We start from the raw sequence: 16,934 nt of genomic DNA on the forward strand, positions 1-16,934 counted from the left end.
CAGGCACAGAGGGAAAAAACAGAACAGACACTGCTCTGCCAGGAGTTTCAAGCTCTGAAGTGCTTCTCTGCCAAAGTACACATCTTCCTAAGTTGGCAAGGGGTACAGCAGATGGATACCCAGCCTGCCTGCCCGCCCATGCCCAGGAGCCTTGAGGGGTGTTGTCTGCTTGACCCGCCCTAACCGTTTATGTGAAAACCAAAAGCAGTCTTTTCAATCACAGTTGAGGCCTGCTGGAACATTGGAACTATATCACTGCAGAAGTAACCCATGCCAGCTATTAATGGACAACCACCCATCCCCAGATAGTTGATGAAAAACAATAGAAAGAGCAAGAGGAACTAGCAGGACTACTGATCTAAGGTTATAAAATAAATATTTCAAGAAATAGATGAAAACTGAATAAGAAACACTTAAAAATATCTTTTAGAGAAAGTCAAATGGCTATTATCCATTAAAAGAAAAGCAAAGAAGGGGAAGGATGAGGAGGAAAGTGGGAGGGAAAGGAAAAGATTGTTATGAAGATGAATAAATAAGAAAACACAAATTGGTCCTAGAAATTAAAAATCTCAAAGGCAAAGTTGAAATAAATGCAAGAGTTGAAAAACAGAGTGAAGGCCTAAGTTAGTGTTCTGGACAATAAAATATTCTAAAATTTGGAGAGAAAAGAGGAAAAGATGAGAACAAAAATGAGTTAAAGGTTAAAACACAAGAATTTTAATTCTTAATGTTAAATACCTATAAAATGGGTGCTTTAGGAAAAGAGAACATAGGAAATGGAAGTGATGAAAAGGAACTAGAGGGATTTCCATTGAGCTGAAGGTTTTGGGTCTTTAGATTAATAGAATGCCCTTAAATAGCTGCACTGTAATGAAGTTTCTGGTCTCCAAATTCAGTTTCTAGAGAAAATCAGTCAGTCAGTCAGTCATACAAACAAATGGTTAAGAAAGGAGTGAGAGTCAAATTGTAATCAGACTTCTAGTTAGCAGCATTGGATGGTGGGGCAGTAGTTTAAGGAGGCTTTTTTTCTGTCTGTGAGCAGATGGAGAACTCCTATGCCCCTTTTATGCCCACTTAGAATAATTTTAGTCTAGCCCTGTTTCCCCAAATTTACTGATCATCCAGTCACCTGGGAAACTTCTGAAAAATTCAGATCCATAAGCATTCTAAGAAATATGGGTGAAATAGATCCAGGGAGTGGTTTATGAGTCTGTATTGTAAAACGCTTCTCAGTTGGGAAATAACTGGCTGAGCCCCTAGACAATGATGACTCAGTTCCATTAGCTGTTTGGTCCACGTGGGACTCAACTCCATGGACGTGACCTCCAATCTAGGGCTAATTCGTCCTTATTCTAGACCACAGCGCTGACTCAGTGTATTCTGTCTGAGGTCATATGTGTCTCACGTGGCCAGAACCCAGGCCACAACAGTAATATTCATGGCTTCTGCTTTATTTTAGACTAAACATGTCCTAGATGACAAATTAACAAAAGACATGAAATATTTTTATAAATGCAACTCTATTAGAAACTGTTATTGTTCATTTCTGACCCACCAATCATTGACGGTTTAAGTTTCATAGATTGGATGAAAACAGTTAAACTGCAGCTGTTCAATTCACGTGTAGTTAATTAGGTCCAATTAAATTAAAAATTAAAGATTTATCAGTTAACACTGCAGAATTTTCTTATTCATAGAAAAGTCCCTAGAGTTGCCTTTTACTTCTGTCGAATTTGTCATTAAGACACAGTGTCTTACACTGGCCATATCATCGAAAGTCACAGTAAGTAAAGAAGCAGCTTTTAGGATGTGGTACATGACATGAGAACTGAGAAGTAGGGTCAGGTACACAGAGGAATCAGAAATCCATAATCTTGTCGGATCACTACAGTTTTAGTAGATCTTATTCACACTGTGGGTGATTGAATCCACCACTCTACTTGCATGTTTAAACACAGAGCATGCAGATTCTATGCAGAGAGCCCCTAAGAGAAGGTATGCCATTCCTACAATTGAATGCTGCAGTGTTAGGTGGTATGAAACTCAAGTAATTTTTTTAAATGTATTTATTTTTAATTGAAGGATTATTACTTTACAATATTGTGTTTGTTTCTGCTATACATCAACATTAAGTAATTTTTTTTCACTTCAAAGAGTTATTGTGAGGATTAGGAAAGAAAATGTTTGTGGGCAAAAGTGCATTGTGTGGTCCAAACACAAATCAGATGAGAACTACTTATATTAGCATTATTTTTATTGTTATTGAAGCACTGGAGGACTTTTGAAGCCTCCCTCTTTTCTTTCCTGTTTCATTTTCTTATTACACTCTAATACATGACATAAATCCATCAAAAATTTTCATCATATTCCCCTGCTATGACTCATTTCCACCCTATGACTTACCTCCAGTATGCTTCTTTTCTCCTTCTTCCAGTCTCCTTTTAAAGCTTCTTTTTCTGACTTTGTTCAATATTAAAGGATAAGGAAAAGTATGAAAATTGAAACATTTATGTAAGTCAGTTTTATTGGTAACTATTGTCCATTATGGTGAACTGAGCCTGTCATTAGTTTATGAGGGTCCTGCCTAGATGGCAATATTTTCCCTGGAAGGTACAGATAGCCATTCATTTCTTTGATACACCTAATGGTTAAATTTTATTTTATTTTCATTTCTAATCAGGAAAGAGGGCTAAAATAAAATTAGGCTCCAAAGAAATTTCTGTGTTCAGCTAAGCCTATGTTGGAGTTTCCAAAAGATCATACTCCTCTTAGGTCTAATAAGTTAGAGGGAAATTTTTATTACAGTGCTTGGAACTTGTGGTGAATGTGATTAAAAACTGATTAAAGATCTATCAAAAGATGCAATTTAGATACTGGCTGTGATTTTAGAACTTAATAAAAATCATGACCTCAGTGCTGCTGAATTTCTTTCAAAAAGTAAAGAATATATTCGCTTTACCTCAGGAAAAAACAAACAAACAAATAAAAATGTAGTTTATTTGAGAACTTTAGAGACAGTCCCTGTGATCAGCTCCTAATGACTGTGTGTCCAGAGAAGAGGAGGCTAAGTGATCCTACTTTAAGCTTTTAGCCTTTAACCTTTTATGGTATTTATTTTATATATCTTAAAAGGTTAGCATGACATTATTCCTTTTCCTTTAAATTGAAGATACATTGAGTGCCATCAGTATACTATAGGAATATAATACTAATTTTATTAGAGAAAGAGGTGACATTTACTTGGTCTTCATTTAGAGAATAGTTTTGTAAATTATTCTTTTTAAGAGGGCAGGAGAAGTCAGGTTTTCCTGATAAATTTCAAGTTAGATCAACACACTGGCTCATCACCAAGAGATAAATTTGCATTGCATCTTATATATATTTATTTCATTATTGTTAAGAGAAAACTATTAAAAAATAGTCTGGTCACATCTTCCAGGTAATGAATGGTCACCTTGACTTCACTCTTGGCAGTTTGTCATTTGAGCTCTTGTATTTGAAAAACGTGTGGAACTGGCAACATCACTGGTGTGCAACTCACTCTGCATTTCCGTAAACTTATCAGAAGTGGATTCGATGTCCACAGACATATGTTAGAAGGAGTTTTTAAACTGTAGTACCATGGTAGCTTCATGATAGAAGCAAAATGATGGTGAAACCTAAAGTAAGAGTAGTAGCATAAATCAGGAGATGGAGGAGGGAAGGGAATTGGGAGACCTTCATAAAAGGAAATCAGACTGAGCCTGAGTCTTTAAGGATCAGGAACATTTCCACAGGATAAGAAGGAGGTGGAGGAAATGTGAATTTCCAGCCTAGAAGCTGGAAAAAGGCGCTACCCAAACGGGAACTAGAAATCAGTTGAGTAGGGATGGGAAATGGAAGAGAAGTGGGTGTGGTTGTAAAAGGATGACGGAACGCTTGTAGTGATGGCATTGTTAGTAGCTTGACTGTGTTGGTGGATATAGGAATCTACATACGTGATGATATTGTGTAGAACTACACACACACATACTAGTGAAACTGGGGAAATCTGAATAAGGATTGGATTGGATCACTATAAATATCCTGGTTTGACACACTATAGTTTTGTAGTTATCTAAGACTGGAGGAAATGAAGCAAAGTGTATGAGAGATTTCTCTGTATTATGTCTTTTAACATTGCATATGAATCCTCAACAGAGAAGGCAATGGCACCCCACTCCAGTACCCTTGCCTGGAAAATCCCATGGATGGAGGAGCCTGGTAGGTTGCAGTCCATGGGGTCGCAATGAGTCAGACACGACTGAGCGACTTCACTTTCACTTTTCACTTTCATGCATTGGAGAAGGAAATGGCAACCCACTCCAGTGCTCTTGCCTGAAGAATCCCAGGGATGGGGGAGCCTCGTGGGCTGCCGTCTATGGGGCCGCACAGAGTTGGACATGACTGAAGCGACTTAGCAGCAGCAGCATGAATCCACAATGATCTCAACGGTGTTGAAACAAAAACGGTCTATGTAGGGCTGAAAATTAGTTTACATGGCCATATACTTGAGGGCAAATACAGTGTCATACCTTTTTGCACTCCTAACCTCTAATGTGGTGACAGACATATGATAGGTGCCCAATAAATTATTGTTAAATTAATTAATGTGGGGAACAGAGAGTAAGGAGTCAAAGCTGGTTGACATTTCTGGACTGAAATACTGGAAAGATGGTGATACTTATAAAGACATATAAAGAGTACAAGGTACAGATTTGAGTTAAGGTCTCACTCTCTTTTGCTTTCTCTCTCCCTTTTCTTGATGCATTGTATTGGAAATTTTAGTGGGATATCCAAGTAGAAATACCTAGAAAGCTGCTTCAAATATTTTTATTCTTTTTAGTGTTCTTATTAAATAACAAATGTTCTAGGTGTAAACTCTATGCTTCAGGGCTATATGTATCTCATTACATTTCTTGCAAAGGACTGAATTAAGCTTTCACAGTTCATTTTCTAGTCTGTAATACTGCATATTCAACCTGACAACTCAAATTAAAATGTAGTTGATGATCACATTCCAAATAGTCTTCTCATTTTATAGCTGTAATATATTTATTGGTAATAATCTTAATCCAGGAGCTTCCCAGGTGACTCAATAGTAAAGAATCCACCTGCCAATGCAGGAGAGGTGGGTCCTATCCCTGGGTCTAGAATATCCCCTGGAGAAGGAAATGGCAACCTACTCTAGTATTCTTGAATGAAAAATCCCATGGACAGAGGAGGCTGGTGGGCTACAGTGCATGGGGTCGCAAAGAGTCAGACATGACTTAGTGACTGAGCACACACACAATCTTGATCCAGAGTTTAAATTCTTAACCCTTAAGTCAGAGGGCTTATCAGATGTTTTCCCTTAAATTTAAGGAGTTAAGTTTGCTTTTAATTAAATCAGTTAAAAAAACGGACATAAGAATATTTTACCATGAAATTATAATATTAATCAATCAGTCCAGTTCAGTCACTCAGTCATGTCCGATTCTTTGTGACCCCATGGCCCTCAGCACGCCAAGCCTCCCTGTCCATCACCAACTCTCAGAGTTTACTCAAACTCATGTCCATTGAGTCAGTGATGCCATCCAACCATCTCATCCTCTGTTGTCCCCTTCTCCTCTTGCCTTCAACCTTTCCCAGCATCAGGGTCTTTTCCAATGAGTCAGCTTTTTGCATCAGGTGGCCAAAATATTGGAGTTTCAGCTTCAGCATCAGTCCTTCCAATGAATATTCAGGACTGATTTCCTTTAGAATGGACTGGTTGAATCTCCTTGCAGTGGACAAGTATAAATCTAGTTATATATACTTTGGTTATTATTACTTTTAGCACCACTAAAAGAGATTGTTGATTGTAAAACTAAGGTACAGGCTCTAGTATCACAGTCTACAAAGGAACTTTAGTAATCATCTAGTTCTATGATCATAACAATCATAACAATCTTGAATAGCGGTCAGTATTATTCTTGACAATCTCTAGGAGTTTGTATTACATATGCTCCTTCAGCCAGCGTTCTTGAGTTTTATCACCTGGTTGGTCAAAGGAGTTCTTTCTTATATTGAAATGCCGTGACTTCTATTGGCAGAGACATATGTAATTCATCTTTGTGCTTCTGCAATCTCCTATTGTGTTAGGCAATGAGGCAGTGGCCTACGTTGTGTGTGTTTATTGTGTTTTATTTAGACCAGTGTCTAAATAAATGCTTTGATTTTATCCCATTTCTTCTCTGTCCAGGTCTTTTTTTATTTTTGGTTGCGCTGGGTCTTCATTGCTGCCTGGGAGTTTCTCTAGTTTCGGAGAGCGAGCACTACTGGTTATCGTGGTGCACCGGCTTCTTACTGTAGTCACTTCTCTTGTTGCAGAACACAGGCTTAGGCACCTAGGCTTCAGTAGTTGCAGCTTACAGGCATTACAATGCAAGCTCAGTAGTTGTGGCCCATGGGCTTATTTGCTTGGCGGCATGTGGAATCTTCCCAGACCAGGATTGAATCCTGCATTGGCAGGCAGATTCTTATCCACTGTACCACCAGGGAAGTCTGTGTCTAGGTCTTTTAGAGAAAAAAGGCATAAAATCTGTCCTGATCGTAAAGATAATAATCAAGTCAGCTCTTAGTCTTCTCCAAGTTAAAGCTGGAATTAATTTAACTTTTTCTCATAGAACCTAATTTCCTTTCCTAATTAATCATCCTTTCCATTTTCCTCTGGATCTGCTTTAGCCTTCACACATCCTTAAAAATTTGTCACCAGTTGGACACTCTATTCCAATAAGAACCTCATGAATTTAAACATATCGGCTTGATTATTTCACGGCATATGTACATCATTCTTCTTCCTCCAGTTTTGTTAGGCCACACAGCCCTGTGACTCTTTCTGCCACATTGTAGACTCATGAAAAATATTTGTTGAAGGACTGAATTTGCTAAAGATTTGGTCACGTTAACAGACCGTTCTCTGCGAGAAAATACTACCAGCTTGTGACCCTGTCTGGTCTCACATCCTGTTGATGTTAGTGAAAACAGTTCTTTCTACTTTTACACAAAGGGCAAAGGAAACTTATTGATAGACAAGGCTGTCAGAATCACCCACCTCTGACAGAAGTGCATTCTATCAGGCCAGGCTTACCTACCTAATCCTGTCCTCATGATACCTTCTTAGCAACAGATGCCTATGGTTGGATTCCTGATAAGCCTATTACACAAAGCCTGTGGAGTGTGATCAGGTACATTAGAATTCTGGGCTTCCCAGGTGGCTCTAGTGTTAAAGAACCTACATTGCTGGAGATATAAGAGGAGCAGGTTCCATCCCTGGGTCGGGAAGATACCCTGGAGGAGGGCATGGCAGCCCACGCCAGTGTTGCTGCCTAGAGAATCCCATGGACAGAGGAGCCTGGCCAGCTGCAGTCCATGGGGTCTCAAAAAGTCAGACATGACTGAAGCGACAGCACGCACATCCGAATTCTAAGAGTGAATGCTGGACTCACTCTAATACCTTTGTGCCATATTATAATATCATGTTAACTTTTTTGTTTTAAACAAAGGTATTATTTAGATTTTTAAATTTCCTGAAAAGCAGGAATTGTGTTCCGCCTTGAAACCTTGGGCCTTATACACGACATGCATATAGTAGGCATTGAAGTATTTATTGAACCAAAGGCTAAGGAACGATGTTTTCAACTTATGATAGTTTTATGAAAGTAGCATATTTTAAATTTACTAATAATAGCAAACAATAAATATTTGCCCACTGATTTTTAAGGTGATATTTTTATGCTATTGATATAGCAATTTTGGAAAATTATTATTTTAGCATTCCTGGGTTCTATTTATCTTATAGTCTGTCATTACACCAAATAGATTTTCAGTATTTTCCCAGTGTTTTTTTACACTAGGAGCTGGTTGACCCTTAGTGAGATCATGGGCTGTTCTCAGGAAGTCACAGAATCTGTAGCCCAGTGCTCTGGGCAGCTGTTTGGAGAAGAGGCACTAAACTATGGGTGACCCAGCATTTTTTACCTTCAGCCTCCCCTTGGGCACTTCCCCCTTTCAGATTTGATGTGATACTAAGGGGGAGACCAAAGCTACTGCAGAATCTGTATGATGAAAAGTGAGCTTATTTTTCTGTGGACAGTTGATATGAGTCATGGAAAACCCAGGGGAGTTCACAGGATGAAAAAGTTTAAGAAGTCATGAGGTGACCTCAGGCTGATGCTCATTGAATTCCCTTGACAAAAGATCCTTAAATAATACAGAGCAGTTAGCTGTTTTTAAATGAGTTCAGGGAAAACAATTTTCCCAGGATGTTTCATTGGAGACCAAAAGGTCACTTACATTCTGTAGTTACTAGTCGTGTGCAAATCAGTCTTTGGTTTAAGTGAGGACTCAATCCAGGGAATCTGGAATTAGAAGGACTGGATTTGTTCTGTTAATTGATTAGTCTTATTAGTTGAAAACTAATTTTATCATCAAGGTTTACAGTATGTCAAGTAAAACATTCAAATTTCTATTATCTTTAGCAGAAGTTCAGGATAATTCTAAATGTCTACAATCTATTAACAGTTGGCAGCAGACTCGATTTGCATTTGTTGTATGCTTTTCTCTGTATTTTACATATCTCACAGAAAAGCTTCACCCAGACTCATGAACTCCACCATCCTCATAGTTAGAGTTTTCTTCTGACTTAGTTTATGCCTATTCCTTGAGGAAATTATTAGTAGCCTCCTCTCATTCTCAAAAATGTTTTATAAAGAATACTTATTTGAATTCTAGACTGATGAGTCTTTGTTGAAATAACACAGACATTTTACCCTCAGTGTGCCTAATACTGAACCAGTTGCACTCTCAGAACTCCTCTCTTTCCTGTATTCCTTACACTTGTAACACTCCCTGCCTCCTGTGATCTCCATCTGCCTGTTCTTCCTTCCTTGAAGTTCATGGCCCTCTACTCTTCTCTGAGTTGTTGCTCAGAAGCTTTCTGAGTACTTCTCCCCATTCTTTGAGGATTCTGGGGGGATCCTTGCCCATTGTCTCTTCCACATTACTCCCACCATCTATCTGAATTACTTTAATGTCCATGTATGTTGTTCTTATTGTTCATTTGCTAAGTTGTGTACTCATAGACTGTTTGTGATCTCATGGACTGTAGCACACCAGGCTCCCTTGTCTTTCACTCACTCCCAGAGTTTGCTCAAATTCTTGTCCATTGAGTTGGCAATGCTATCTAACCATTTCATCCTCTACTGTCCATTTCTCTTTTTGCCTTCAATCTTTCCCAGAATCAGGATCTTTTCCAATGAGTTGGCTCTTTGCATCAAGTGGCCAAAGTATTGGAGCTTCAGCTTTAGCATCTGTCTTTCAATGAATATTCAGGACTGATTTCCTTTAAGATTGACTGGTTTGATCTCCTTGCTGTCCAAGGGACTCTCAAGAGTCTTCTCCAGCACCACAGTTCAAAAGCATCAATTCTTCACCACTCAGCCTTCTTTATGGTCTAACTCTCACATCCATATATGACTACTGGAAAAACCATAGCTTTGATTATACATGCATATAACTGTGGCAAACACTGTTGGTTGCCTGTCCCAAACCATCAACTATTCCATTATCTTCCTAGAAAAATGAATTCTGCTTTTGTTCATGTGGAAGTATGATTAGCTCCAGGAAAGAAATCATGATTAGTCTAACTAGTGATTCTCATTCTTGGTTACCTGTTGGGATCTTCTTGGGAGTTAAAGAAAAATGCCACTGCTAGGAACAGTTTCAGAGTTTCTGACATAATTGGTCTGAGACAGGGCACAGATGTTAGTGTTTCTAATTTGCTGTTTACTCTGCAGGTAATTCTAATATGCAACCAGGCAAGACAGCCATGGCTCCAAACCCATTTTCCATTGGTCCAAAAGTATGCACATAGCCAAATATGGGGATTTCTGCTAATGTTTTCTGGAAAAGCTTTGCTTTCATGATTAAAAAAAGAATTCAAAGTCTCCTTTGCCCTTTGCTTTCCATCTTTTTTGGATGCTGTCCTGTGAGGACACTTGTAGTTGTTTAGACATCTGGACATGCTGAACTGGTAAGTCAACCTGCTGAGGATGGCAGAGTGGAAAAGGATAAAGAACCTGGGTCTCTGATGTCACTGTTGAATCTATGAACCAGCTAGAACCTGACAGACTCTAGACTTTAGGTTAGGAAAGCGATAAATATTCTTAGATTAAAGTCACTGTCTGTCAGTTCTTATGTATTTTGTTGAAAGCATGCTTGTGATAGAGTGCTCCATCTAACCACCTAGACCAGGAGTCAAAAACTTTTTTCTGTAAAAGGCCAGATGGTAAAAATTTTTAGAATTGTGGGCCGGTAGTACTGTTGCAACTACTCATTGCTGCTCTTGTAGCACAAAAGCAGCCACAGACAATATATGAACAAATGAATGTGGTTGTGTTGCAATGAAAAGTACTTATAGGAACAAGCAGACAACCAAATTTGAACTGTGAGCTGCAGTTTGGGGACTTCTGCCTAAACCATCATTAAGAAATGAGAGGGTATCAGCTTCTAGAGGGCTAACTACATCTTTGATATTTTTCTGGCAAGATAAGATTAATTCCCTTTGTGGGGCAGTATAGGAAATAACTGAAGAATTTGTAACTGAGTAAAAGGGAGGCAAACAAAGTTGAATTATTAAGAGCCAGATTCAGAATGTAAAAGAGAACACCATTTGGAGGCAAGAAGCTTAGAGAGGATTACCATGGAAGTTTTCAGTTCAGTTTAGTTCAGTCGCTCAGTTGTGTCTGACTCTTTGTGACCCCATGAATCGTAGCACGCCAGGCCTCCCTGTCCAACTCCCAGAGCTTACTCAAACTCATGTCCATCGAGTCGGTGATGCCATCCAGCCATCTCATCCTCTGTCGTCCCCTTCTCCTCCTGCCCCCAATCCCTCCCAGCATCAGGGTCTTTTCCAGTGAGTCAACTCTTTGCATGAGGTGGCCAAAGTATTGGAGTTTCAGCTTCAGCATCAGTCCTTCCAATGAACACCCAGGACTGATCTCCTTTAGGATGGACTGGTTGGATCTCCTTGCAGTCCAAGGGACTCTCAACAGTCTTCTCCAACACCACAGTTCAAAAGCATCAATTTTTTGGTGCTCAGCTTTCTTCACAGTCCAACTCTCACATCCATACATGACCACTGGAAAAACCATAGCCTTGACCAGACGAACCTTTGTTGACAAAGTAATGTCTCTGCTTTTTAATAGGCTGTCTAGGTTGGTCATAACTTTCCTTCCAAGGAGTAAGTGTCTTTTAATTTCATGGCTGCAATCACCATCTGCAGTGATTTTGGAGCCCCCAAAAAGAAAGTCTGACACTGCTTCCACTGTCTCCCCATCTATTTCCCATGAAGTGATGGGACCAGGTGCTATGATCTTAGTTTCCTGAATATTGAGCTTTAAGCCAACTTTTTCACTCTCCTCTTTCACTTTCATCAAGAGGCTTTTTAGTTCCTCTTCACTTTCTGCCATAAAGGTGGTGTCATCTGCATAGATGAGGTTATTGATATTTCTCCCAGCAATCTTGATTCCAGCTTGTGCTTCTTCCAGCCCAGCATTTCTCATGATGTACTCTGCATATAAGTTAAATAAGCAGGCTGACAATATACAGCCTTGACGTACTCCTTTTCCTATTTGGAACCAGTCTGTTGTTCCAAGTCCAGTTCTAACTGTTGCTTCTTGACCTGCATACAGGTTTCTCAAGAGGTGGGTCAGGTGGTCTGGTATTCCCATCTCTTTCAGAATTTTCCACAGTTTATTGTGATCCACACAGTTGAAGGTTTTGGCGTAGTCAATAAAGCAGAAGTAGATGTTTTTCTGGAACTCTCTTGCTTTTTTGATGATCCAGCGGATATTGGCAATTTGATCTCTGGTTCCTCTGCCTTTTCTAAAACCAGCTTGAACATCTGGAAGTTCACGGTTCACGTATTGCTGAAGCCTGGCTTGGAGAATTTTGAGCATTACTTTACTAGCGTGTGAGATGAGTGCAATTGTGTGGTAGTTTGAGCATTCTTTGGCATTGCCTTTCTTTGGGATTGAAATGAAAACTGACCTTTTCCAGTCCTGTGGCCACTGCTGAGTTTTCCAAATTTGCTGGCATATTGAGTGCAGCACTTTCACAGCGTCATCTTTCAGGATTTGAGATAACTCAACCTGAATTCCATCACCTCCACTAGCTTTGTTCATTGTGGTGCTTTCTAAGGCCAACTTGACTTCACATTCCAGGATGTCTGGCTCTAGGTGAGTGTTCACACCATTGTGATTATCTGGGTCGTGAAGATCTTTTTTGCACAGTTCTTCTGTGTATTCTTGCCACCTCTTCTTAATATCTTCTGCTTCTGTTAGGTCCATACCATTTCTGTCCTTTATCAAGCCCATCTTTGCCTGAAATGTTCCCTTGATATATCTAATTTTCTTGAAGAGATATCTAGTCTTTCCCATTCTATTGTTTTCCTCTATTTCTTTGCACTGATCGCTGAGGAAGTCTTTCTTATCTCTCCTGGTTATTCTTTGGAACTTTGCATTCAAATGGGAATATCTTTCCTTTTCTCCTTTGCTTTTCGCTTCTCTTCTTTTCACAGCTATTTGTAAGGCTTCCTCAGACAACCATTTTGCCTTTTTGCATTTCTTTTCCATGGGGATTGTCTTGATCCCTGTCTCCTGTACAATGTCACAAACCTCCGTCCATAGCTCATCAGGCTGTCTATCAGATCTAGTCCCTTAAATCTATTTCTCACTTCCACTGTATAGTCAGAAGGGATTTGATTTAGGTCATACCTGAATGGTCTAGTGGTTTTCCCTACTTTCTTCAGTTTAAGTCTGAATTTGGCAATAAGGAGTTCATGGTCTGAGCCACAGTCAGTTCCCGGTCTTATGTTTGCTGACTGTATAGAGCTTCTCCATCTTTGGCTGCAAAGAATATAATCAGTCTGGTTTTGGTGTTGACCATCTGTTGATGTCCATGTGTAGAGTCTTCTCTTGTGTTATTGGAAGAGGGTATTTGCTATGACCAGTGTGTTCTCTTGGCAAAACTCTATTAGCCTTTGCCCTGCTTCATTCTGTACTCCAAGGCCAGATTTGCCTATTACTCCAGGTGTTTCTTGACTTCCTACTTTTGCATTCCAGTCCCCTATAATGAAAAGGACATCTTTTTTGGGTGTTAGTTCTAAAAGGTCTTGTAGATCTTCATAGAATCATTCAACTTTAAGTTCTTCAGCGTTACTGGTTGGGGCATAGGCTTGGATTACTGTGATATTGAATGGTTTGCCTTGGAAATGAACAGAGATCATCTGTCATTTTTGAGAGGGCATCCAAGTACTGCATTTCAGACTCTTTTGTTGACCATGATGGCTACTCCATTTCTTCTAAGGGATTCCTGCCCACAGTAGTAGATATATTGGTCATCTGAGTTAAATTCACCCATTCCAGTCCATTTTAGTCTGCTGATTCCTAGAATGTCGACATTCACTCTTGCCATCTCCCGTTTGACCTCTTCCAATTTGCCTTGATTCGTGGACCTAACATTCCAGGTTCCTATGCAATATTGCTCTTTACAGCATCAGACCTTGCTTCTATCACCAGTCACATCCACAACTGGGTATTGTTTTTGCTTTGGCTCCATCCCTTCATTCTTTCTGGAGTTATTTATCCACTGATCTCCAGTAGCATATTGGGCACCTACCAACCTGGGAGTTCCTCTTTCAGTATCCTTTCATTTTGCCTTTTCACACTGTTCATGGGGTTCTCAAGGCAAGAATACTGAAGTGGTTTGCCATTCCCTTCTCCAGTGGACCACATTCTGTCAGACCTCTCCACCATGACCCGACCGTCTTGGGTGGCCCCAAAGGGCATGGCTTAGTTTCATTGAGTTAGGCAAGACTGTAGTCCGTGTGATCAGATTAGCTAGTTTCCTGTGATTATGGTTTCAGTGTCTGCCCTCTGATGCCCTCTTGCCACACCTACCGTCTTACTTGGGTTTCTCTTACCTTGGATGCGCGGTATCTCTTCACGGCTGCTCCAGCAAAGTGCAGCCGCTGCTCCTTACTTTGGATGAGGAGTATCTCCTCACGGGCTGCTCCTCCTGACCTTGAATGTGGAGTAGCTCCGCTCGGCCCTCCTCACCCACGCAGCCGCCGCTCCCTGGACGTGGGGTAGCTCCTCTCGGCCGCTCCTGCGCTGTTGCACCCTGGCGCTCTCGGTCGCCGCCCCTGACCTTGGGCGACGGGTAGCTCCTCACGGCCACTGTTCTGCGCGGTCCGTCGCAGCCAGGTCACTAATAATTCTAGATGTTTTGTGTCATGGGTATAAAGAGAAGGAGACATTACCTCCATCAGCAATACACTTTATAGGACTTTTTGAAGCCTCAAAATCTATTTTGACTGAGAATCTCAACATTAGTTATATGGAGAAAGAAAAATTTGCTAGAGTATATAAAAGATGGTGGGCTTCCCTGGTAGCTCAGCTGGTAAAGAATTTGCCTGCAATGTGGGAGACCTGGGTGTGATCCCTGGGTTGGGAAGATCCCCTGGAGGAGGGCAGGGCAACCCATTCCAGTATTCTTGGCTGCAGAATCCCCATGGACAGAGGAGCCTGGTGGGCTAGAGTCCACTGGGTCGCACAGAGTCAGATATGACTGAGCAACTAAGCACATAAATGATAGTGAGATGCCAAAAATCGGTCTCTGTGCACTGGTACTGAGTCAAATCGCAGAAACAGAGTTTTAGGTGAAATAGCAAAGGATAGCTTTGTTGCTTTGCCAGGCAAAGTGGACGCAGTGGACTCTTACCCTCAAAAATTGAGTGTCCCAACTTGGGAGAATTTGATGAGAAATTTTATAGCAATGGTTCAAGGGTGGGGTTGCTGATAAGCATCAGGGTGTGTGCAAGGCCTCCTTTAATATGGCCTCAGGTGGTCTCTTGGTGTGCTTCTCTGGAATGAACAATGCTGACATCTTCCACTGGTTGGGTGTTTTAGTTCTACAAAGAGGGTGAAGATACTGTTTTGTGTGTCACTTAAGGTGGAATCAGGACCCGCCCCAAGGCTGCACTGTGGTTTCTTGGCTGGTCCTTGCTTGTCTCTACGTCCCCTCCTTTCCCTGATTAGCAGCTGCATGAAAGGCTTCTGTGCCCAGGAGCCATTCAGGGTCCTGTTTGGTCTCAAGAGGACAAAAAGGTCTAGGTAGGGTCCTGATTTATCAGGCTGGGCTTCTGTGGGTCCCGTAATGGATGAACAGGCTTTTCGTCCTGTAGCAAATTAAAATGGGCTTCCCAGGTGGTGCAGTGGTAAAGAACCCGCCTGCCAGTACACGAGACACTGGAGCCCCGTGTTTGATCCCTGGGATGCTCTGGACGACGAAATGGCAACTCACTCCAATGTTCTTGCCTGGGAAATTCCCTGGCCAGAGGAGCCTGGTGGGCTGCAGTCCATGGGGTCTCAGAGAGTCGGACACAACTGAGCACACACAACAGCAGATTAAAACAATGGGGCAGTTTTTTTTTTTTTTTCATTTATTTTTATTAGTTGGAGGCTAATTACAGTATTGTAGTGGTTTTTGTCATACATTGACATGAATCAGCCATGGATTTACATGCATTCCCCATCCCGAACCCCCCTCCCACCTCCCTCTCTACCTGATCCCTCTGGGTCTTCCCAGTGCACCAGACCTGAGCACTTGTCTCATGCATCCAACCTGGGCTGGTGAGCTATTTCACTATAGAATAATATACATGTTTTGATGCTGTTCTCTTGAAACATCCCACCATCGCCTTCTCCCACAGAGTCCAAAAGTCTGTTCTGTACATCTGTGTCTCTTTTTCTGTTTTGAATATAAGGTTATCATTACCATCTTTCTAAATTCCATATATATGTGTTAGTATACTGTAATGGTCTTTATCTTTCTGGCTTACTTCACTCTGTATAATGGGCTCCAGTTTCATCCATCTCATTAGAACTGATTCAAATGAATTCTTTTTAATGGCTGAGTAATATTCTATAGTGTATATGTACCACTGCTTCCTTATCCATTCGTCTGCTGATGGGCATCTAGGTTGCTTCCATGTCCTGGCTATTATAAACAGTGCTGCGATGAACATTGGGGTGCACGTGTCTCTTTCAGATCTGGTTTCCTCGGTGTGTATGCCCAAAAGTGGTATTGCTGGGTCGTATGGCAGTTCTATTTCCAGTTTTTTAAGGAATCTCCACGCTGTTCTCCATAGTGGCTGTACTAGTTTGCATCCCCACCAACAGTGTAAGAGGGTTCCCTTATGGGGCAGTTTTTGCCATGAAATCTGTTCTTTCTTTGAAAGAGGCACAAGCTAGCTTTAACTCATCAATTTACAACTGTTAGTTGTGAACAAATTATTTCATCCCTTTATGCCTCTATTTCCTTGTCTGTAAGATGGAGATTAATGTAGCGCATACTCAGAGTGTTGTTGTAAGGCTTAAGTGAAGTCACGTGGTGAAGCCTTGAGCACAGTGGCTAGCAGCTGTTTAATGCATGTTAGCTGTGATTTAAACCATTATTGGTTTTAAGCCCTTTATATCTGCTACTGCGTATCTCCCCCTGGATTGCCCCATAGGTACTTCTAACTCCTGCTGCTTGCTGTCTCTCTCCTTCCCACCATATGCTCTTCATTTTTGCTAATTAGGAAAATGCCTTGGGCGTAGCATAAAGACATGTGGTGTGCCATGTGAAACTGTGCATTTGGGCTTGGATAGACTTAATTCACAGAATAAGCTGTGTGTTGTCTCGTTATCCAAGGAATCAAATAAAAACTGACCCCAATGTATTGATTAAATTTGGTATTGATAAAGTGCAGACATTTTATCTGCATCAATATCTACCTACTGATAAAAATGCAGACATTTTTATCCTTTTGCAATTTAATGGTCCAGAAT

The sequence above is a fragment of the Cervus canadensis genome, chromosome 6, assembly GCF_019320065.1.
Source record: "Cervus canadensis isolate Bull #8, Minnesota chromosome 6, ASM1932006v1, whole genome shotgun sequence".
Lineage (NCBI taxonomy): Eukaryota > Metazoa > Chordata > Mammalia > Artiodactyla > Cervidae > Cervus > Cervus canadensis.